Source organism: Canis lupus, chromosome X (genome assembly GCF_003254725.2).
Source record: "Canis lupus dingo isolate Sandy chromosome X, ASM325472v2, whole genome shotgun sequence".
Taxonomy (NCBI): Eukaryota; Metazoa; Chordata; class Mammalia; order Carnivora; family Canidae; genus Canis; species Canis lupus.
This window is the reverse complement of record NC_064281.1, coordinates 103187986-103210846: the sequence shown is the minus strand read 5'-3', so window position 1 is coordinate 103210846 and position 22861 is coordinate 103187986. Positions and strand designations below refer to the sequence as shown.

Below are 22861 nucleotides of genomic sequence, written 5' to 3'. Positions count from 1 at the left end.
CTTTTTTTTTTTTTTTTTGTTTCTTCCCCATCCCGCAGCTTTATTGAGGTACAATGGACAAATAAAAAATTGTATATATCTAGGTTGTACAATGAGATTTATTTTAAAGGTATATACAAATGACAATTTCCCACCAGTGGCTAAAGACTATAGAAGTGGCTATCAACCAGCAGTGATTTTGTGTTCCCATTCCCCCCAGAGAAGATTTGACAATGTCTGGAGACATTTTTTGGTTGCCACATAATGTTAGGAGTGTTGCTACTGGTTTCTAGTGGGTTGAGACAAGGGATGCTGCTAAACATCCTACAATGTACAGGATAGCACCTCCAGTTCTACCTGACAAAGAATCACCCAGCCTGAACTGTCACTCGTGTCCAGGCTGAAAAACTATGCTGTATACAAGTGATCTACTTAGAAATTTTTTTTGTGCCAGTCATTTATTTTTTCTTCCAAGATTTTATTTAAATTCAAGTTATTTAACATACAGTATAGTATGAGTTTCAGGAGTAGAATTTAGGGATTCATCACTTGCATATAACAAACACCCAGTGCTCACCACAACAAGTGCTCTCAATACTCATCACCATTGTAGCCCATCACTCACCTACTTCCCTCCATCAACCCTCAGTTTGTTCTGTATAGTTAAGGGACAAACTATAAGAGACTCTTAATTATAGAGGACGGACTTCTAAATAGAGGGAACTATTAGTCTGTTCTATCCTTTTTTTGTTTTGGGGTATACCAGACTTTTACTCCAGTACCAGCATGAACTTCCTCTGCCAGATCATTTTGTTTGATTATAGCTGGAGATGGATGCCCCCTAAAGTTATCAGCTTGGATAATAGGTCAGGGCATACTTATTAGGGCAGATTTTGAGGTGATCTGAGTTGTCTGGTAAAATCAAAGAATTCCAGGAATGTGATCTACTTAGCATTGTACCAGTGCCTGATACATAGTAAGCACTCTAATAAATGTATAGCTGGCTGAAGTTCTGGGTCTGCCTAGTACAGGGGCCTGATGTTCTTCTGCCACAAGCTGTTATCTATATATTATCAAAAGGACTTGGCCTCAGGCTTAGGGAAACAATTCAAGTGCTTAACCTAACCATAGGCCCCAGATCCCAGATTAATCATATTCCCATGTAGTTTACCTTAAATTATGGAAATGCCTCTGGCAAGGTGCATATTTGTCTGAAATCTCAGGTAAGGAAGTGACAGATGGTGTAGGGCCATAGTGGGCATTATTAGAACTTATGACAAAAGTCCAGTATAAGATGAACATAGATTTCCTTAGGATATAGTGAGGCACTTGGAACTTACTCTGTAAAGGCAATAGACCAGGAAGTGGATATGAACAGTAACATACTGATAATACTGTTTTTTTCATGTTATCTCATGAGCATATCGATTCAATTATCTCTATCCCTCCCAAAATGGAATATCTAAGAGAGTGTCCATTTAAACTAGGATGACCTTAGTATCTGGTTACCAGTGTAAAGGGCAGAGCACACCACCTAGATGCCCTCCTCACTGCATTTCGAAGGTAAAGGTAAAAGATGAATCTTCCACTCTTACCTGGGGACCACGGTTTGTATATCAACAAGTTTCCAGTGGTGGAGGTGGTACCCACAAACAAAGTGATTAGCCTTGCTTTGGTACTTATTCAGATGCTAGTGTGTCCAGGAGGCCTATGGCACAAGTTCCTTTATTTCTCTAGTTTTGCAAAAACATCTGTATTCATGCTCCGAGGCTTGTTATTTTTGAAAAAATAATAGGACTCTGACTGATCCATCTTGTAGTTCCTCCCGAGACTTGCTGAGAACCCAGACCTGCAGGGATTATTCTTACTACTCAACAAATGGCATTATAGGTTATCTCCTACCTGCTGGGGCTAACTGAAAAAGTATATTGCAAGCTCAACTCTCCTCATTCCCTTCCAGAATAAGAAGTACCTACAGTCCTTCCTAATCTGAGGTTCCATGTTGTTTATGTCTCCCCATAGTGAGAGTGACAGGGCAATGGCGCTTCTCAAGAGCAAAGGTCCCTAATTCTGTTCTCTTTACCCCTGAATGCTTCATGCTGAACACTGGAGGGCACCCTTGTGTCATTAGAAGTTCAGAGCTCTGGGGATCTGTAGAACCTGCAATAACTGTGGGAGGAAGAGAATTTTTCCCAGTCTCTTGAGGGATTTATCAAATGATCCCATTGAGGCCTGGGCTGGATTAGGGGACATGAGGAAGAAGATTAACTTCTGCTTAGGAATTCAGGTAATGGCGGCCCAACTTTTTAGGTAGAGCTCCTTGGGCCACAGGCATTATTAGAGGAGACATTAAAAGAGTCAATAAACAGGGACATATATATTTTCAACTACCATCTGCATGGAGATTTCAAAGTATATATTTCCAGATTTTTATTCTGAGCTTCATGTATATATGCAACCAGCTCCTGGATATATAGTCACTTGAATGTCCATCAGACATCTTAAGCTCAAAGTTTCCAAAATGAAACCAGTGTTTTCCTTACTCTCCTCACCACTCACTCTCCTCACACTTACACCCCTTGCCAAAACCTTACCTACATACCTCTTCTTTGCCTCACAGACTTGTTCATTTTCCAGTATTCTCCATCTTAGTAAATAGTACCACCTTGTTCAAGTCATCAAACTTGTGGTACCATCTTTGACACATTCTTTCCATCTTTCTTATTCAATTGCCCCATTCATTTCGTTCTGTTTCCTAAATATCTCTTGAATTAACACAATTTTCCAAATTCCTTATCACTGGCCAGCATCTTCTCTCACCTGGATTGCTGCAATGGCTTTATAGACATTCTCCCCACATGCAGTGTTGACTTATCTCATTTTTTCTCCACCCAGCAACCAGAGCCTATCTCAAATGGAAATCTGACCATGTTACTTCTCTGCTTGAAATCATTTAATGGACATTCTTAGCCTTTAGGATAATGTTTAAATCCCTTAGCATGAGATTCATTCATGTTTCTTTGGGAGCATCTATTCTGTGCTGTGTACTATGTTAGAGACCTTGAGGATGAATTAATGAACAAAACATACAATCTCCGTTTTCACAAACTTCATTATTACAATCATAACATGTGTGGAGCATAAAGGACAGTGCCACTGAAGGCCATGTGTGATCTGGTTCCTGCTAGCTGCTCCAGTCCCTTATCTTGCCATTCTCTCTTCTGTCCTATCTTGCTGTCTCCTCACTACTCCTTCAAACACTGTAGTCCAGCCAAGCAGAGCTACTTTGAGATGGTACATTCTTCTCCTCTTTCATGCCTTCACTCCTTTGGACGGGCTGTTTTCTCTCTATGTGGAATACCTGCCACAACTTCTCCATTAGATAAAATCTTATTCATCCTTCAAAGCTCATTTCAGATGTCATATCTTACAGGAAGCCCTCCTTGGTTACCCTAATCCTTCAAGCCTCTGTTAGATGTCACTGTAATCCCATAGATTCTTGTGTTTACCTTTGTCATAGCGTTTTCCATACTGCATACTGCATACTTCTTTTTCTTTCTCCTTTTTGTGAGAACCTATTTCACACAGACCTTACCTCAGAGTATACATACAGGGCTACATTAAGTTTCTCATGTGCTGTCTCTTACTTTCTTTGTTGTCATCTAGCACTTGGCTTTATCTAACTCAAGGTCTTTAACCCAGTTGTAACTTGTGGCCCTTTGTTCAGTGTCTTTCATTTTAAGTTACTTCACCCAGCACTATTCTTTAGAAGTGCAAAGCATAGACCAATAAGAGGCTATGGAAGAGATTCATTAGCCTGCTTTTCAACATTGCAGGCTGGGGACACTTTTCCCAACAACTAGAAATTGAACAATGTTGATGTAGGACTGAAAATGGTATTCTTTTATCTCTGACTTTCTGAACAAGCTTTGGGAGACCCAGTTATTCTTCAATTTGGAATTTTAGTTAGACATACAATGACTTCCTGTATTAAAAAGACTAAAGATTAAAGCAGGATTTTCTATTTCAATTACAGTGTCATATTCTTTGGCCTATGCAAGGTTCCAATCATATTTTAGTATTTCTTGAATGATATTCTGTATGACCTCCTAGATTTGGGACAAAAGTTATGTTTGTGACATGCTTATTCAAATTTCCACATATAGTCTTATACCACCTTCTATTTCAGTTGTTTTCATCTAGTTCACCATTAGAACAATCAATTTTATGTCTGCCATCAGAAGTAAATCTTTCAGTGTCTCAATAGTTGAATTTCTGGGGTCCAACTACTGAAATCAATGTATTCAGGAAATTCTGGCAAGTGTTTGATTACTCTGGAGTGGAAGTGCTATGTAATTTCATAGATATTAGTGGTTATTTAACTTTGGTGCACAGGAGGGGCACATGATTCATCCTGGAGTGAGTCATACTCAGTAGAAACTCACTGCTCTAGTTCTTATAGGATGCTGCCTTGTTTTTACTTGTTAGTTACTATGTACACACATGCATGTATACATAAACATATACAAGCACACATGCAGACACCAGAAAAGCCTGAAGGGCCCATTTTATAGTGAGACATAGCCACCAGGTTGTGTCAGAGATGTCCACTAGTGAGCATAAATGCTTTCAATTCATTATTATGCTCAGGTGCTTTACACTGTACACTAGCAGGAAATAAAATGAAATGACCTATACTGGGAAATTGTTAGGTGGTGACAAACTAGGCCTGATGTGCCTAAGGGCCAAGGTAACACTGGGGGCTGAAGGAAAGCAGCACAAACCTTCTTAGGGCTAGAGTGGAGAACTTTCTTTTTTCTTCTTCTTCTTCTTTTTTTTTTTTTTTTGGTGGAGAACTTTCTTTTTTATATATATAAATTTATTTTTTATTGGTGTTCAATTTGCCAACATATAGAATAACACCCAGTGCTCATCCCATCAAGTGCCCCCCTCAGTGCTCATCACCCAGTCACCCCCACCCCCCGCCCACCTCCATTTCCACTACCCCTTGTTCATTTCCCAGAGTTAGGAGTCTCTCATGTTCTGTCTCCCTTTCTGATATTTCCCACTCATTTTTTTCTCCTTTCCCCTTTATTCCCTTTCACTATTTTTTATGTTCCCCAAATGAATGAGACCATATAATGTTTGTCCTTTTCTAATTGACTTATTTCACTCAGCATAATACCCTCCAGTTCCATCCACATCAAAGCAAATGGTGGATATTTGTCGTTTCTAATGGCTGAGTAATATTCCATTGTATACATAGACCACATCTTCTTTATCCATTCATCTTTTGATGGACACCGAGGCTCTTTCCACAGTTTGGCTATTGTGGACATTGCTGCTATAAACATCGGGGTGCAGATGTCCCGGCATTTCACTGCATCTGTATCTTTGGGGTAAATTCCCAGCAGTGCAATTGCTGGGTCGTAGGGCAGATCTATTTTTAACTCTTTGAGGAACCTCCACACAGTTTTCCAGAGTGGCTGCACCATTTCACATTCCCACCAACAGTACAGGAGGGTTCCCCTTAGTGGAGAACTTTCTTGCTGGAGCCTACATGTCCTTGCTTCTGAGAATAGCCTTGTGGATTGTTTTTTGGTTGTTGTTTATAAAAATGTATTAAGATTAATAAAAGTTTCTTTGAATCTTATATTCTATAAGCATTTATTCAATATTTCTTCAAAGAGTAAAATGACTGGGCATGGCTGTCATAAATGTCCTTGAAATCTCTAGGCTCACAGAAGGCCTATTTTCCTTTACCTGAACACATATTCCTAATTTGTTGCTTAAAACTACTTGCTCCTCCTATCATAGCCAAACTCCTCACATTTTATAAAGGTTTCCATCACATGGACTTTTTTTCCTCTGAGGTTGGCCTTAAGAATATTTGAGAGTGAGATGAGGGTAGGACCAATAATTAATAGACCACTTTTATCCCCTCCTCTCACATCCCCATTTTGCCCCAATTTGGGGAAATTGCAAGTGGTTTCACAGTATAATAAAGAAAATATGAGCATGGAGAATGCCATTGAGCCCACTTACAGCTTGAGCAAAGGAATATTCTAGAATATTTGCCTAACAGGAACATTGTTAAGAGCACCTAATAAGGTCTTATCAGAGGTCTTCTTAATTGAAGGCCTTAGGGATGATACTGAAGGAAAATTTTGGAAAATCCCTAACATTTTTATTTCCATTCATGCATAAACTGTTTTGTACCTCTAACTCAGGTTATCATTTAAAGTTGAACCTTAGTTTTGGAAAATAAATCATCCTCTAGAGCAACATCTCGGTGGATTCCTTAGGAAAGAACTCCAAACACGCTACTTCTGTTAAAGGAACCATAGCAGACTTATTTAGAAGAAAACAGTAAGCTATTTTGATTATGTCTGTATGTGTATAACCTGAGGAGAGCCACTATGTGGCAAGATTTCTGTCATTCACAGGGTGTAATTAGAGGTACATATCAAAGGTTATGTGAAGGGCAGTCTCTGAAGGCACCCACCTATTAGGTAGATATTATTTCAGTGATAGATGACCATGCAGTTTGAGGGGTCTTGGCTACTAAGATTTTGCTTTTGGAGGAGCTCCTTACATGATGGTATTGGAGAGGCTTCTTCTATTGGTACTTTTTAAGATGGTTGTATGTGAAGCATGTCTGGAAAAATATGCATATAACACACTCATGTATGACATGGGATGATATAAGGTTTATTTGTACATACAGTATGATAACCATTAAATACATGATTTGAGAAGCCATTTATGTATGGAATGATTTTATTTGCCAGGCAAATGCAATCTGATTTGAAGGACAGCCTCTGCCATTGGTATAAATCTAGTACCAGTTGGCTTAGTGGATAAGAAGCAAGGAAGGTCCTCCACACCATGTGACCTAAAGCACATAGTGTACTTAAAGCACAGTGGCTTATTTATCAATATTTGGGGAGTCATCTGCCTACAGTATGGCTTGGTATGACTTCAGTGCAAAGACAGAAGCAGGCTGTGACACTATAAAACAAGACCTGGAGGAGGGTAGCAGAACCTGGCAAAAGAGCTACATGAACACTGAGATAATAGCAAAGATGCTGTTAGCAACAAAACAATGGAAATAGAACTAGCTACCACTTATTGAGCATTTACTACATACCCAGGAAGTGTTCAAACTACCTATCTCCTATACATGTTTTCAATATTGCACTTAAACCCAACAGATATTAAGTGGTGGACATGGGTTTAGAACCCAGAACTCTCTTATTCCAAAGCCTATACTCTTTCTGTTAGACTATTCAAGTTTTAAGAATAGTCTATGAGTTTTAGATGCATTTACTTCTAATCTTTTTTTCTCTTGGCTTTTACTAGAAGAAGGATCATTTATCAGCTATAGGGTAGAGTAATAAGGATCTGTAGGAAGAAATACAGCAATTCAAATAAACTAAAATCCCATTTGGTTACCAAAGTTTCTCAAACTCATCCTCAACCAAACATTTCTGTAGGTCTCTCTAATTCATTTCCTTTTCTCTGTGCCCACCTCTGTGTGTGTCCTCTCATCTCTCATCTATACTATTGTAATAACTTAAGTAGCCTCTCTGCCTCCAATATCTCCTCTTATTCTACCTTCCACAAATATTCCCTAGTGATATTTTCAAAAGAAGTCATTCTCATGCTCAAAACCCTTCAATGAATACCCATTGCCAAAGGGATTGAGAACACCAATAATTAGGTTCCTGATAAACTTTTCCAACCTCATATACTATGCTTTCAGCCATAACAAACTCCTATAGTTTTTCAGGCAGAATGTACTCTTTTGAGACATTAGAATACATCACTGTCTTAATTTCACCTGAATTAATTTAACTCTTTCTACACTTAGGCCTTATTCAGGCCATTGTTTCCTACAAATAGGCGGCTAAGTATGGTAAGATGAGATATTACAACTATATGGATTTTGTGCTTCTAAATTTTTATGGCTATCAAGCTGTCATTGACCCTCTATGTTATGTGATAATCTGATGTTTTCCTAGAGTACTCTCTTCTCGTTTCCCACAATAACTTGTTGGAACTTCCATGAGACCCCCTCCCATCTTTTACTATATAACTTCTACCTTCACTTTCAGTAATTGACCTCCTCACTATTCCAGAGAATAAAAGTCTTTCCCTTCTTCCTACAAACATGTACGTATTTGACCCATCACTGACTCCTTCCCTTTGCCTCAGGGGAAAAATATCCTCATTATGCCTAAGAAAAATCCTTCTACCTGTGCTTTGAGTTTCATTTTCTTCCATTTGCTCTAGAATCAAACCATTTGCTTTGTTTTGTTTTTAATACCTCACTTCATTTTCTACTGACTCTTATTCTATAAATATGTTTAAGGTTTTTTTCTACTATGCTATCCTTTCTCTGGCATTCACTTTCTATCACAGTTCAGCCTTTTGAAAATGTAGCAACCACTAGCTATAATCTTCACTAATCAGGAAAGGTCTATGAAAGGGAATTAGAGATTCAGAAACTAATATGTGTGGATCATGTGTTTTATGTTGAGGGCCAGAATAAAAATGGATGTTAGGTAAGGATAGAGAAAGGAGTAAAGGAAAGTAGTAAAAGTGGAAGGGCCACAAAAAATAGTAAGAGTAAACTAGTAGTTAATGAAAGAAAAAGACAATGTTGGTTTGCTACATAAAACATCCGCAGAGCAGGAGAGGAGGGACACACGCTTAAGAAAATAAATACTACAGGTTTCCTGTAGATGGAGTCCAAGACACAGAAGTAGGAGACTACTGGGTAACAGAAATTCAGATTGATTAGAGGAATGCTTATTTGTTTCTTTTTCTCCCTTAACTTTAACTCTTTCCTATATCTGAGCCTATCCATTTTTCCTGCCTCTGAGGAAGAAGCTCCCACCTGCCTTCCTGTCAGAGCTAATTACTGCATGTACATGGTTAGCTGATTCCAACTCTTCTTGATTTTTCAGGATCTTGCTTCAGTAGTTTTTTTTTTTTTTTGCTTCAGTAGTTATCCTTACTTAACATGCTACAATCTTTACCTTATATTTTTATCCCCCTTCCTCCTTCTATTTCCTTCCCTTCCCTCTTGGCCTCCCACTCTCTTTGCCTTTCTCTCTCTCTCTCTCTCTCTCTCTCTAAATACACACACACACATACAAATGTGCACTTATGTATACATATACACAGGTATGTATATGTGTGTTATGTATGCATATGTGTGTCTGCATGTGTATATTCTACTTTGTACCAAACTCCTTTCCTTATGCCTACCAGCATACAGAGGATTCAGCAGTTCTAAGAACATTCATCCCTTATTCCTGATAAATTCACGAGCTCATTTCTTACTTTTCCTTTATCACCAGAATTAACTAAAGAGTAGTCTACAATTGCTGCTTCTACTTTCTCACACTTACCTTCTAGCTTCTGTACCTTGTAGTCTACTGAAACATCTTATTTGAAGATTTGTAATGACTTTCTAATTGTCAAACTTAATGCTCCTTAGAACCCATCCTCTTCTATATCTTGGAAACACTCAGCATTGGTAAACATCCTCTTCCTTTAAATCCTTTATTTCTTTGGCTTCAATAATATTTCAAACTCTGGATTCTTCTTCTAATTCTCACATGATACCTTTTCTCTTTAACTTACTTCTTTCTCTCCCTATTCCACATGGATACTTGTTCTGATTTTTTCTCTGATTTTGGGCTTAGTGATTTCACTCACTTTTTACAAGTTTAGCTATCCTTTCTATGTGGTAGACTTTCAATTTTTATCTGTATGTCCAACTCTCAGCCCTGCATCTCCATGTATTTGATGAATAGCTAGATACAGATGGCTTTCAAGCACCTTATGTTCAATTATATAAAAAACTGAGCCCTTTGACCAAAGCCAACAGATCCCCTTCTATCTTTCCCTTTTTAAGAGTTTTGCTGTTTTCCCAGTCACCCAAATAAAACATTTCGATTTATCTTTGATTCGTTCATTCACCCTTTCAATAAAGATTTGAGGGTCTGTTATGTTACCACTATTTTAAAAACTTCCAATGGTTTACTCTTTTTAATAAAACTGAACTTCTTAGATTAACAGTATGCTCTACAACATGCCCCAACCTTATCTTTCTTTATTTACAACACTTGCAGACTATCTTTCAGCCAATGGTAGTTAGCCATTCTGAAAATGCACCCTATGACAAGCATTTACACTTTGGTGCATTTTTTCTTGCCATTTGGAATATGATCATTTCCCACACCATATTTTGCTTAATAAAATCTTATTTATGCTTCCAAAACTACCTTAAATTCATGTATCATATAAATAATCCATGTTTTTCTTACCCACAAATAATATATCTGATTTCTCATTCATGATTTTATTAATTTGAGTCTTCTCTCTCTTCTTTTTAATAAGGCTGGCTAATGGTTTATCTATCTTATTAATTCTTTCAAAGAACCAACTCCTGGTTCTGTTGATCTGTTCCACAGTTCTTCTGGTCTCAATTTCGTTGAGTTCTGCTCGAATCTTTATTAACTCCCTTCTTCTCTTGGGTGTAGGATCTATTTGCTGTTTTTTCTCTAGCTCCTTTATGTGTAAGGTTAGCTTTTGTATTTGAGTTCTTTCCAGTTTTTGAATGGATGCTTGTATTGCGATGTATTTCCCCCTTAGGACTGCTTTTGCTGCATCCCAAAGATTTTGAACGGTTGTATCTTCATTCTCATTAGTTTCCATGAATCTTTTTAATTCTTCCTTAATTTCCCGGTTGACCCTTTCATCTTTTAGCAGGATGGTCCTTAACCTCCACGTGTTTGAGGTCCTTCCAAACTTCTTGTTGTGATTTAGTTCTAATTTCAAGGCATTATGGTCTGAGATTATGCAGGGGACAATCCCAATCTTTTGGTATCGGTTCAGACCCGATTTATGACCCAATATGTGGTCTATTCTGGAGAAAGTTCCCTGTGCACTTGAGAAGAATGTGTATTCAGTTGAGTTTGGATGTAAAGTTCTGTAGATATCTGTGAAATCCATCTGGTCCAGTGTATCATTTAAAGCTCTCGTTTCTTTGGAGATGTTGTGCTTAGAAGACCTATCGAGTATAGAAAGAGCTAGATTGAAGTCACCAAGTATAAGTGTATTATTATCTAAGTATTTCTTCACTTTGGTTAATAATTGATTTATATATTTGGCAGCTCCCACATTCGGGGCATATATATTGAGGATTGTTAAGTCCTCTTGTTGGATAGATCCTTTAAGTATGATAGTGTCCCTCTTCATCTCTCACTACAGTCTTTGGGGTAAATTTTAGTTTATCTGATATAAGGATGGCTACTCCTGCTTTCTTTTGAGGACCATTCGAATGGTAAATGGTTCTCCAACCTTTTATTTTCAGGCTGTAGGTGTCCTTCTGTCTAAAATGAGTCTCTTGTAGACAGCAAATAGATGGGTCCTGCTTTTTTATCCAGTCTGAAACCCTGTGCCTTTTGATGGGGTCATTAAGCCCGTTCACATTCAGAGTTACTATTGAGAGATATGAATTTAGTGTCATCATGATAACTATTCAGTCCTTGTTTTTGTGGATTGTTCCACTGGACTTCTTAAAGGGGAATTTTAAGAGTCCCCCTTAAAATTTCTTGCAGAGCTGGTTTGGAGGTCACATATTCTTTTAGTTGCTGCCTGTCTTGGAAGCTCTTTATCTCTCCTTCCATTTTGAATGAGAGCTTTGCTGGATAAAGTATTCTTGGTTGCATGTTCTTCTCATTTAGGACCCTGAATATATCCTCCCAGCCCTTTCTGGCCTGCCAGGTCTCTGTGGAGAGGTCTGCTGTTACCCTAATACTCCTCCCCATAAAAGTCAGGGATTTCTTGTTTCTTGCTGCTTTAAGGATCTTTTCTTTATCTTTGGAATTTGCAAGCTTCACTATTAAATGTCGAGGTGTTGAACGGTTTTTATTGATTTTAGGGGGGGATCTCTCTATTTCCTGGATCTGAATGCCTGTTTCCCTTCCCAGATTAGGAAAGTTTTCAGCTAGAATTTGTTCAAATACATATTCTGGCCCTCTGTCCCTTTTGGCACCCTCGGGAACACCAATTAAACGTAGGTTTTTCTTCCTCAGGCTGTCGTTTATTTCCCTTATTCTATCTTCATGGTCTTTTAATTGTTTGTCTCTTTTTTCCTCAGTTTCCCTCTTTGCTATCAACTTGTCTTCTATGTCACTCACTCGTTCTTCCACCTCGTTAACCCTCGTCGTTAGGACTTCTAGTTTGGATTGCATCTCATTCAATTGATTTTTAATTTCTGCCTGATTAGCTCTAAATTCTGCAGTCATGAAGTCTCTTGAGTCCTTTATGCTTTTTTCTAGAGCCACCAGTAGCTGTATAATAGTGCTTCTGAATTGGCTTTCTGACATTGAATTGTAATCCAGATTTTGTAACTCTGTGGGAGAGAGGACTGTTTCTGATTCTTTCTTTTGAGGTAAGGTTTTCCTTCTAGTCATTTTGCTCAGTGCAGAGTGGCCAAAAGCAAGTTGTACTGGGAAAAGGAGAAAAAGAGGAGAGAAAGAAGGAAAGAAAAGAGAAAGAGAAAAAAAAGGAAGAAAAAAAAACGAAAAAAAAAAAGAAGAAAAAGAGAAAGAGAAAGAAAGGAGAAAAAAGGGGGGTGGGGGAAGGAAACAAATCAAAAAGCAAAACAAAAAAAAAAAAAAAGAAAGAAAAAAAAAGAACCACGGGGGAGTATCTTCTGATTCTGTGTACTTTAAGTCCCTTGGCTCCCCCTGGAAGTTGTCAATCTAGCTGGTCTTCTGGGGGAGGGGCCTGCTGTGCTGATTTTCAGGTGTTAGCAGTTGGGGGAGTTGCTCTGCCCCTGCCTGGTGCAGGGCTCAGTGGGGGTTGTTTACCCCGTGAGGCCGCAGGAGGAACAGCCCCAGTGGCGGGGTCAGCTCTGGAGCCCTGGATTCAGCCCCCGCAGGAACTCTGGAGCTCTCCGTCTGCAGGGCCTGGAGGCTCCGGGCGGGGCCGCTGATCTGCTCAGCTCGGGGCAGGAGCATCCTTGCTGTCCTGGGCCCTCCCGGCCTCTGCCTGTCCCGGGGGGAGGCCGGATCCTGGGCTGTGTCCCCGGCGCCCTGTGCTCTGGCACCTGCGCTGTTGGATTTGCGCTCCCGGGCCGCACAACCCCCTCCGCGGAGCCGCCGCCCGAGCCCCTCCGAGCTGCTCCGGGTCCCGCCGTGCGCGCTGCAGCCCTTAGGGAGCTCGGCGCACTCTCCTGGGCACGCAGTTGCTGTTACTGTCCCGGGGAGCCCGAGGGCATCCCCGCCCTCTTGGGTCCTGCTCCAACTCCCTGCGAGCCCCTTTGCGCCCGGGAAGGTCGGTGCAGCTCCTGCGTCTCCGGGACGGGGCTCTCCTGTCCTGGGGACACTCGCCCCGGCCTCAGCCCGGCTCCTCGCGGGGCCCCTCCCCCTTGGAGGCCTTTGTTTCTTTATTTCTTTTTCCCCGTCTTCCTACCTTGATAGAAGCGCGAACTCTTCTCACTGTTGCATTCCAGGTGTTCTCTCTTTAATTCTCAGGCCGAATTCATAGATTTTAAGGATAATTTGAAGGTTTTCTAGGTAATTTGGTGGAGACAGGTGATTTGGAGACCCTACTCTTCCGCCATCTTGCCCCTCCCTTATATCTGATTTCTCTATATCTCTACAGCATACTGTTGCTTGCTTACAGTATTTGTCCATTATTCATATGACATGGCTTTTTTTGAGTTTTCCTATTGTTGAAGGGGAGAAAGAGACTACAATGGAGGATTTTTGGTAAAATGTCATCATGTAAATGTTTAAAAGATAGGATATCTGTATTGGAAGACATGATGAAGGATGTCAATTAGGGAGAAGGACAACTTGGATTTGTAAATTAAGGATGCAGCGTCCTTTCTTCATTCTTCATAAAGTAGAGTGGTTTTGGAGTATAGGGACATTTCAATTACATCTCAGAAAAGGGAATAAGGCCAGAGATAAATGGAAATTGACCAATGAAGCTGAATACTTAGAAAATTGTGTGCAAAAATGTAGACTTGAAAGATTATTTGGAAGTGTATGCTAACACTTTGCAGTATGCTTACATAAAAGGGAAGTGATCCAGTAGGGTTGACAGGATTTATATTGCAAGAGAGAGTAGTGGTCCGTCATATAAAATGAAAGATAGCACTTTTTCTGATCATGCGATGGTAATAGCTGAAATTAATTTTTTAAAAGCTTGGAAATTTGGCAGAGGTAAATGGGAGATGAGCAAATTCCTAAAAGTAAGGAAAAGGATTGAAAATGATGAGGAATGGTCAAGGGGAGAGAAGCCCAGCTTTCATTTCAAGCTGTCAGAGAGGATTGGTACATATGAAAAAATAATTTGAAGAAAGCTCTCAAGGAAAGAAATGAAACCAAATGCTTTGAAGAGAAAAATAGATATTTTCAATTTTAGAACAAACTAATGGAGATCAGAGAAAACGAATAAAGAGATTAGAACAGAAATAGAGAAAACCAAAGAGCAAATGACAAATGTCTGCAATAGATGGAGAGTCTGGGTGATATAGGGAAGAAGCAAAAACAAGAAGGACTACTGACATTTCCTCATGTGCAGGGAAGGAAGACAGTTGTCATGTGCTTGAGAGATTATAGACAGATAGGTTAAGGTGACTTGATATCAGTTATGAGAGTCCTTTATGGAGCTGTAATGCAGGAATGGATATGGGCTAACACAAGGGCACACAAAAGCAAGCAGAAAATGAAAGAGTGACTCAGCAACAGACTTCACAGCTCAAGTGTGAGTGGCCATCATTAAAAAGATGTCGAGAAAATCTAAATTTGCTTCTGGTATGCATGTGGCATAGTGGAAGATCTATACTCTTTCAGATCAGAGATGGTTTTAGCTCCACTTCTACCACTTGTCAGCTGTGCAAACTTGGGAAAATCAGCTTCCAGATCCTTGAATTTCTCATCTGTAAAGTGACTTCACATTGTTGTGAAGCTTAAATGAGATAATATTTGTGAAAATAGCTTGAACGAAATTTAGATACTATTATTCTAGGACTTTTTTTGCATGAACTGAGCAAACATTTATTTGTAGGTTTCCTTTTCCCCCCAGCTTTATTGAAATATAATTGACATGTAACCTTGTCTACATTTAAGGTTTATAACATACTGATTTTATATATTGATATATTATAGAATGATTATATCTGTGGGTTTCTTTTTTTTAATTTTTTTTATTTATTTATGATAGTCACAGAGAGAGAGAGAGGTAGAGACATAGGCAGAGGGAGAAGCAGGCTCCATGCACCGGGAGCCCGATGTGGGATTCGATCCTGGGTCTCCAGGATCGCGCCCTGGGCCAAAGGCAGGCGCCAAACCGCTGCGCCACACAGGGATCCCTGTGGGTTTCTATAGTAGATAGAATAAGAAGGACATCAGCAATATGATAAAAAAAAAACAGAGAATGAATGATATATGAGAAAAGAAAACCCCAATGTTTATAGCAGCAATGTCCACAATAGCCAAACTGTGGAAGGAGCCTCGGTGTCCATCGAAAGATGAATGGATAAAGAAGATGTGGTTTATGTATACAATGGAATATTACTCAGCCATTAGAAACGACAAATACCCACCCTTTGCTTCAACGTGGATGGAACTGGAGGGTATTATGCTGAGTGAAGTAAGTCAATCGGAGAAGGACAAACAGTGTATGCATTCTCATTCATTTGGGGAATACAAATAATAGTGAAAGGGAATATAAGGGAAGGGAGAAGAAATGTGTGGGAAATATCAGAAAGGGAGACAGAACATAAAGACTCCTAACTCTGGGAAATGAACTAGGGGTGGTGGAAGGGGAGGAGGACGGGGGGTGGGGGTGAATAGGTGATGGGCACTGAGGGGGGCACTTGACGGGATGAGCACTGGGTGTTATTCTGTATGTTGGTAAATTGAACACCAATAAAAAATAAATTTATTAAAAAAAACTAAAAAAAACAAACAAGAAAAGAAAAATAAAAAAAAAGAAAAGAAAAAAAAGAAAAACTTAGAAACTGGAAGTCCCTGACATTACATATATAGATACATAAGTATTTTATCACAAGTTGCCAATGGCACTTTATTTTTCTTCTCAACATCCTATTCTGCAGCTTCTTTGGCTCTTTGTGCCGATGTCAAAGAGCTGGGCATTGGAATAGGCCATGTGAATACTGGCAAATGCCTTGAAGTTCCTCTCCTCCTCTGTAATGACTCTCTCCTTCTTATAGACATTCCATATGGGCATGACTGGTCATCAACTGGGGAACCAGTTTTAGTTCTTCAGCAGAGCTGCCTGCCTTCTTGAGGGCCAAGGGCTTCCTTGGGAATAGAATGGGCTTGGAGTTGTACTCCTTCAGCCACTTCACATTGGCCTGCAGGAACTTTGTGGACTTGTTCTGACTTCTTGGATTCACTGAAATTCCAATAGTCCATGCCACCTTCTTGTGGAGTCCAGCCACCCATAACTTCCATACTGAAGCCCTTGCCAGCTTGCACTTTGGTGTGATACCTTGCTGTGGGGCACTTCAGGATGGGATGGATGGATCTGGATGTGAGCGCTCCAGGCCATGTGGTGTGCCTTGGCTTGCAGGCCTTGAGTCTGTGGATCTTCTCTGCTGGCGGGTTGAACCATGTGGGCATGCCTCTGCTAGTCCTTGTGGAAGTGGGGCTTCAATATTGTGCCATTTAGGCTGAGTGCCATGGCTACTGCCTACAGGCCTCATCGGAGTGAGAAAGGCCAGCAGGAAAGCAATAATACATATTTTTTTAAGTTTTAATTTTAATTGCCCAGTACTCATCAGGACAAATATACTCCTTAGTCCCCATTACCTATTTCACCCATCCCCTCCCACCTTCCCTGTGATAACCATCAGTTTATTCTCCATAGTTAAGTCTGTTCTTGGTTTGTCTCTCTCTCTCTCTCTTATTTCCCCTTTGCTTATTTGTTTGGTTTCTTAAATTCCACATGAGTGAAATCATATGGGATTTGTCTTTTCTATGACTAACTTATTTTGCTTAGCACACCCTAGACCCATCCTCATTGTAGCAAAAGGCAAAATTTCACTTTTTATGGCTAAATAATATTCCTGTGTGTGTGTGTGTGTGTGTGCGTGTGTGTGTATCACATCCTCTTTGTCCATTCATCTATCAGTGGACACGTGGGCTGCTTCCATATCTTAGCTATTGTAAATAATGCTGCTATAAACATAGGGGTGCATGTATCCCTTTAATTGGTATTTTTGTATTCTTTGGGTAAATACCTAGTAGTGCAATTGCTGGATCATAGCATAGTTCTATCTTTAACTTTTTGAGGAAACTCCATACTGTTTTCCACAGTGGCTGCACCAGTTCGCATTCCTACCAACAGTGCAAGAGGATTCCCTTTTCGCCACAGCCTCTCCAACACCTGTTGTTTCTTGTGTTTTTGATTTTAGCCCTTCTGGCATGTGTGAGGTGATATCTCATTGTAGTTTTTTTAATATAAATTTATTTTTTATTGGTGTTCAATTTGCCAACATATAGAATAACATCCAGTGCTCATCCCATCAAGTGCCCACTTCAGTGCCCGTCACCCAGTCACCCCCACCCCCTGCCCACCTCCCTTTCCACTACCCCTTGTTCATTTCCCAGAGTTAGGAGTCTTTCATGTTCTGTCTCCCTTTCTGATATTTCCCACTCATTTTTTCTCCTTTCCCCTTTATTCCCTTTCACTATTTTTTATATTCCCCAAATGAATGAGACCATATAATGTTTGTCCTTCTCTGATTGACTTACTTCACTCAGCATAATACCCTCCAGTTCCATCCACGTCAAAGCAAATGGGTATTTGTCGTTTCTAATGGCTGAGTAATATTCCATTGTATACATAAACCACATCTCCATTGTATACATAAACCACATCTCATTGTAGTTTTAATTTGCATTTCCCTGATGATGAGTAATGCTGAGCATCTTTTGTGTATCTGCTACCTGTATGGCTTTTTTGGAATAATGTCTATTCATGTCTTCAGCCCTTTTTTAATTTGATTACTCATTTTTAGGGTGTTGAGTTTGATAAGTTCTTTATATATTTTGGATACTAACTCTTTATTGAATATGTCATTTTCAAATACCTTTTCCTGTTCAGTAGGTTGCCTTTTAGTTTTGTTGTTTCCTTCTCTGCAGAAACATTTTATTTTGATGTAATCTCAATAGTTTATTTTTGGTTTTGTTTCCCTTTCCTCAGGAACTTATCTAGAAAAAAACTTAGAGAAATGTCAGAGAAATTACTGCCTGTTCTCTAGTCTAGGATTTTTTTATGGTTTCAGGTCTCATATTTAGATCTTTAATCCATTTTCAATTTATTTTTGTGTACAGTGTAAGTCAAGCGGTCCAGATTCATTCTTTTGCATGTAGTTGTCCAGTTTTCCTAACACCATTTGTTGAAAAGACTGTCTTTCTCCCATTGGATATTCTTTCCTGCTTTGTCAAAGATTAATTGGCCATATAATTGTGGGTTTATTTGTGTATTTTCTTTACTGTTATATTGAGTCATGTGTCTATTTTTGTTCTAGTACCATGCTATTTTGATTACTACAGCTTTGTATTATAATTTGAAGTCCATAATTGTGATGCTTCCAGTTTTGGTTTTCTCTTTCAACATTCTTTTGGCTCTTCAGGGTTTTCTCTGGTTCCATACAAATTTTAGGGTTGTTTATTCTAGCTCTGTGCAAAATGCCATTAGTATTTTGATTGGATTGCAATAAATATGTAGATTGCTTTGGGTAGACAGTTTAACAATATTTGTTATTCCAATCCATGAGCATGGAATATCTTGCCATTGTGTCATCTTCAATTTCTTTTATCAGTTTTATAGTTTTTAGAGTACATGTCTTTTACCTCTTTGGTTAGGCTTATTCCTACCTATCTTATTATTTTTGGTGCAATTGTAAATGAGATTGTTTTCTTAATTTCTCTTTCTACTGCTTCATTATTACTGTATAGAAATACAACAGGTTTCTGTAGGTTGATTTTATATCCTGTGACATTGCTGAATTTGTTTATCAGTTCTAGCAGTTTTTGGTGGAGTCTTTCAGATTTTCTATATAGAGTATTATGTCATCTGCAAATAGTGAAACTTTACTTCTTCCTTACTGATTTGGATGTCTTTTATTTCTTTTCTTTTCTTTTTTCTTTCTTTTTTGTTTTTTTTTTTTTTAGGGAGAGAGAGAGAGCATGTGTGTGAGTGGGGCAGAGGAGGGGCAGAGGGAGAGGGAGAGAGTATCTTAAGCAGGCTCCACATCCAGCACAGAGCCCAACATGGAGTTCAATCTTACAACCCCAAGACCATGACCTGAACCAAAATCAAGAGTCAGTGCTCAAGTGACTGAGTCACCTAGTCGCCCCTACCTTTTATTTCCTCTTGTTGTCTGATTGCTGTGGCTAGGACTTCCAGTACTATGTTGAATAACAACATTTTTTAGAAAAAATTTTCTAAGGTTCATAGCGGTACTATTCATGATGCATGTAATGCAACAGTATGTCTAAAGGAATAACAGGTGATGAGTGAACTTCAGAAATCATGAAAGGAGCTAGAGGACATTTATTATCTTAAAATATGTTTTGTTTGAACAAAGTGCAATTTCATATGCCATGCAAAGTTATACTGGTTGGAGAAGGGAGAGGTCATATATGAATAAAACATAACTATGACTCTGGATCCTCCTCTCTCCATATCTCTATGTGCTCATTGAATGTTGAAAAGACGTGAATGATGTTCAGGATGAGCTCATCCAACCCTTGAGGCCCTTTATTATATCTGTGCTAAAGATCTTACTTCCGAGAAAATACACATTGAATGTAAATTAAATTGTATGTAAAAATGAAAAAGGGGTATTCTAATGACACAAGTTTCTTCCAAATCTTTATTGCTAAATCCTTAGTTCAGTTCTGCATTAGGTCTTAGATTATTAACACCTCCCAATTGATCCTACATTCAATCTTATACCTCTTCAATCAATCTTATACATTTGTTGTAAACGTGAGCTTTTAAAAACAATTCTGAACATGTTACTGATCTGCTCAAAAATCTTTAATGGTTGCCCACCATCTATAGCAGAGCTCAGCAAAATATTTTACTCTAAAGGGCCAGATAGTAAATATTTTAGGCTTTGCAGGCTACATAACAGTCTTTGTAGAGTAGGCTTCTCAGTTGTTATTTTTCTTACATCACTTAACAACTTAAAAACCAACCTTAACTCATGGGCCGTATAAGCCAAGAGCTGGATTTGGCCCTTCAGGCCATAGTTTGTCGACCTGTAGAGTAAATAAAGTGCTGGCTCCTTAATATATCATAGCAGTCTCATAATCTGGCCTACTGCTTTCTTCTCAAGTTTTATATATTGCCAAAACACTTCCCACACTTTCTGCTGTGGGAATTAAATTGTTGGCAGTATCTGAAAGTACACCAAGCTGGGTTTTGTACCTCTGTACTTGTTCATATTGTGTCCACTAAAACTGTCCTTCTTTATCCAACTGGCAAGCTACTCCTCTCTCAAGATTTTACTAAAGGTGTCATCTCTTCTATTAAATATTTCCTGACTGCCCATTTAGAATTGGTGTCTGTAACTGTACAAATGTGGATCACAGTATCTATAGCACTTCACGGTGCTTATTTACTCCCCATCTCTAATGTGAGTCTCTCAAAGGCAGAAAACTACTTACTTTGATTTGTATCTCTAACATACAATAGCCATTTAGTAAATGTTTGTGAAATGAATGGCCCCAGGTATTGTGTTAGCAAGTCATCCAACACCAGCAACAACATAAAGAGAAATGAAGAGAGATTGGTAGCCCTCTAAATTGCGTATGACCCCCACAAAGAAGCAAGTTATTACTTTTGTTGTCTGTAGAGAAGCTCCCCAATTCCCACTCTTACATCTTGTGGAGATTTCCCCATACACTCATGAGGGCATGAGGGTGATTACACAAATCCTCATGGCAGACTTTTTCTTGAAGCAGTAATGCCATCTAACAGTGCCTGTGTTTTTAGAATCCAAATGTGGACTCAAAACCTATCTTCCAATAAACGTCCTTTTAAAAATGTTCCTAGGGATTTTAGTATTATTAGTGATAGAATGGTGACCTAAATAGGTGTTGGTGAGCTGCCTTTGGAATGTAGCTACTCTGTCTCAGTGGGGAAAACGTGCTCTGAGTTCCAAGCTGATGACATATGAGTTAACTTTTGGACATAACTCATTCCTAAGTTTGGGGCTGTCTCTACTTAAAATATATCAAGCATAGGTCAGAGGAACTGGATAAGAGTCAACCAGATTAAAAGCAAAGCCATAAAAGTGAAAGCCAAAGAGAAATATGATATGTTTCTAAAACTAGAGAATGGGATGATGAGGCTCCTTGTTGTACGCTCTGGAGAGGACAATGCAGAAAGGAAATTGACTTTGAGAAAGAAATAATAATGAGAGTATTTGGGAACTTTCAGAAAATTGCAATAATATCTTAGCAATTTATAAAAAAATACTATTCAATAAATAGCAATTTATTGAATGCTTGCTATGTTCCAGAAACCACTCTAAGATTTTATATCGATTATCAATTACACACTCATACACACACACATACATACAGAATGATTTCTTCACCACTACCAGGGGCAAATGGAGTGTGAAGCTTACTCTCTGATTATTATAGTTTTCTGCTGAAAGATTTTACACACACACACACACACACACACACACACACTGATTAACCTTCAGAAAGTAAACAAAGGGGCCAAGAATAGAAAATAGTGTGACCAGTGGGTAGCTCAGTTGGTTAGACGTCTGCCTTTGGCTCAGGTCATCATCCCAGGGTCTTGGAATCGAGCCCCACATCAGGCCCCCTGCTCAGAGGGGAATCTGCTTGTCCCTCTCCCTCTCCCTCTGGAATCTCTCTCTCAAATAAATAAATAAATAAATAAAGTCTCAAAAAAAAAAGAAACTATCTTCTCCCATTCTGAAGGTTGTCTTTTAGTTTTGTGGACTGTTTCTTTTGCTGTGCAAAAGCTTCTTATCTTGATGAAGTCCCAATAGTTCATTTTTGCTTTTGTTTCTCTTGCCTTCGTGGATGTATCTTGCAAGAAGTTACTGTGGCCAAGTTCAAAAAGGGTGTTGCCTGTGTTCTTCTCTAGGATTTTGATGGAATCTTGTCTCACTTTTAGACCTTTCATCCATTTTGAGTTTATCTTTGTGTATGGTGTAAGAGAATGGTCTAGTTTCATTCTTCTGCATGTGGATGTCCAATTTTCCCAGCACCATTTATTGAAGAGACTTTTTTCCAGCAGATAGTCTTTCCTCCTTTGTCGAATATTAGTTGACCATAAAGTTGAGGGTCCACTTCTGGATTCTCTATTCTGTTCCATTGATCTATGTGTCTGTTTTTGTGCCAGTACCACACTGTCTTGATGAAGGGTTAGCAAAGGACTAGTATCCAAGATCTATAAAGAACTTCTTAAACTCAGCAGCAAAGAAACAAACAATCCAATCATGAAATGGGCAAAAGACATGAACAGAAAACTCACAGAGGAAGACATAGACATGGCCAACAAGCACATGAGAAAATGCTCTGCATCACTTGCCATCAGGGAAATACAAATCAAAACAACAATGAGATACCCACCTCACACCAGTGAGAATGGGGAAAATTAACAAGGCAGGAAACAACAAATGTTGGAGAGGTTGTGGAGAAAGGGGAACCCTCTTGCACTGTTGGTGGGAATGTGAACTGGTGCAGCCACTCTGGGAAACTGTGTGGAGGTTCCTCAAAGACTTGAAAATAGATCGGCCCTACGACCCAGCAATTGCACT

General features: G+C 39.1%; 2 pseudogenes; one reads left to right on the top strand and one right to left on the bottom strand.

Annotated features, from left to right (window-relative positions):
* The window catches only part of LOC112649185 (60S ribosomal protein L13-like), a 118292-nt pseudogene extending 101570 nt beyond the window's left edge, over positions 1 to 16722 (bottom strand).
* LOC125754678 (elongation factor 1-alpha 1-like) overlaps positions 1 to 22861 on the top strand; it is a 166730-nt pseudogene that overhangs the window by 101817 nt on the left and 42052 nt on the right.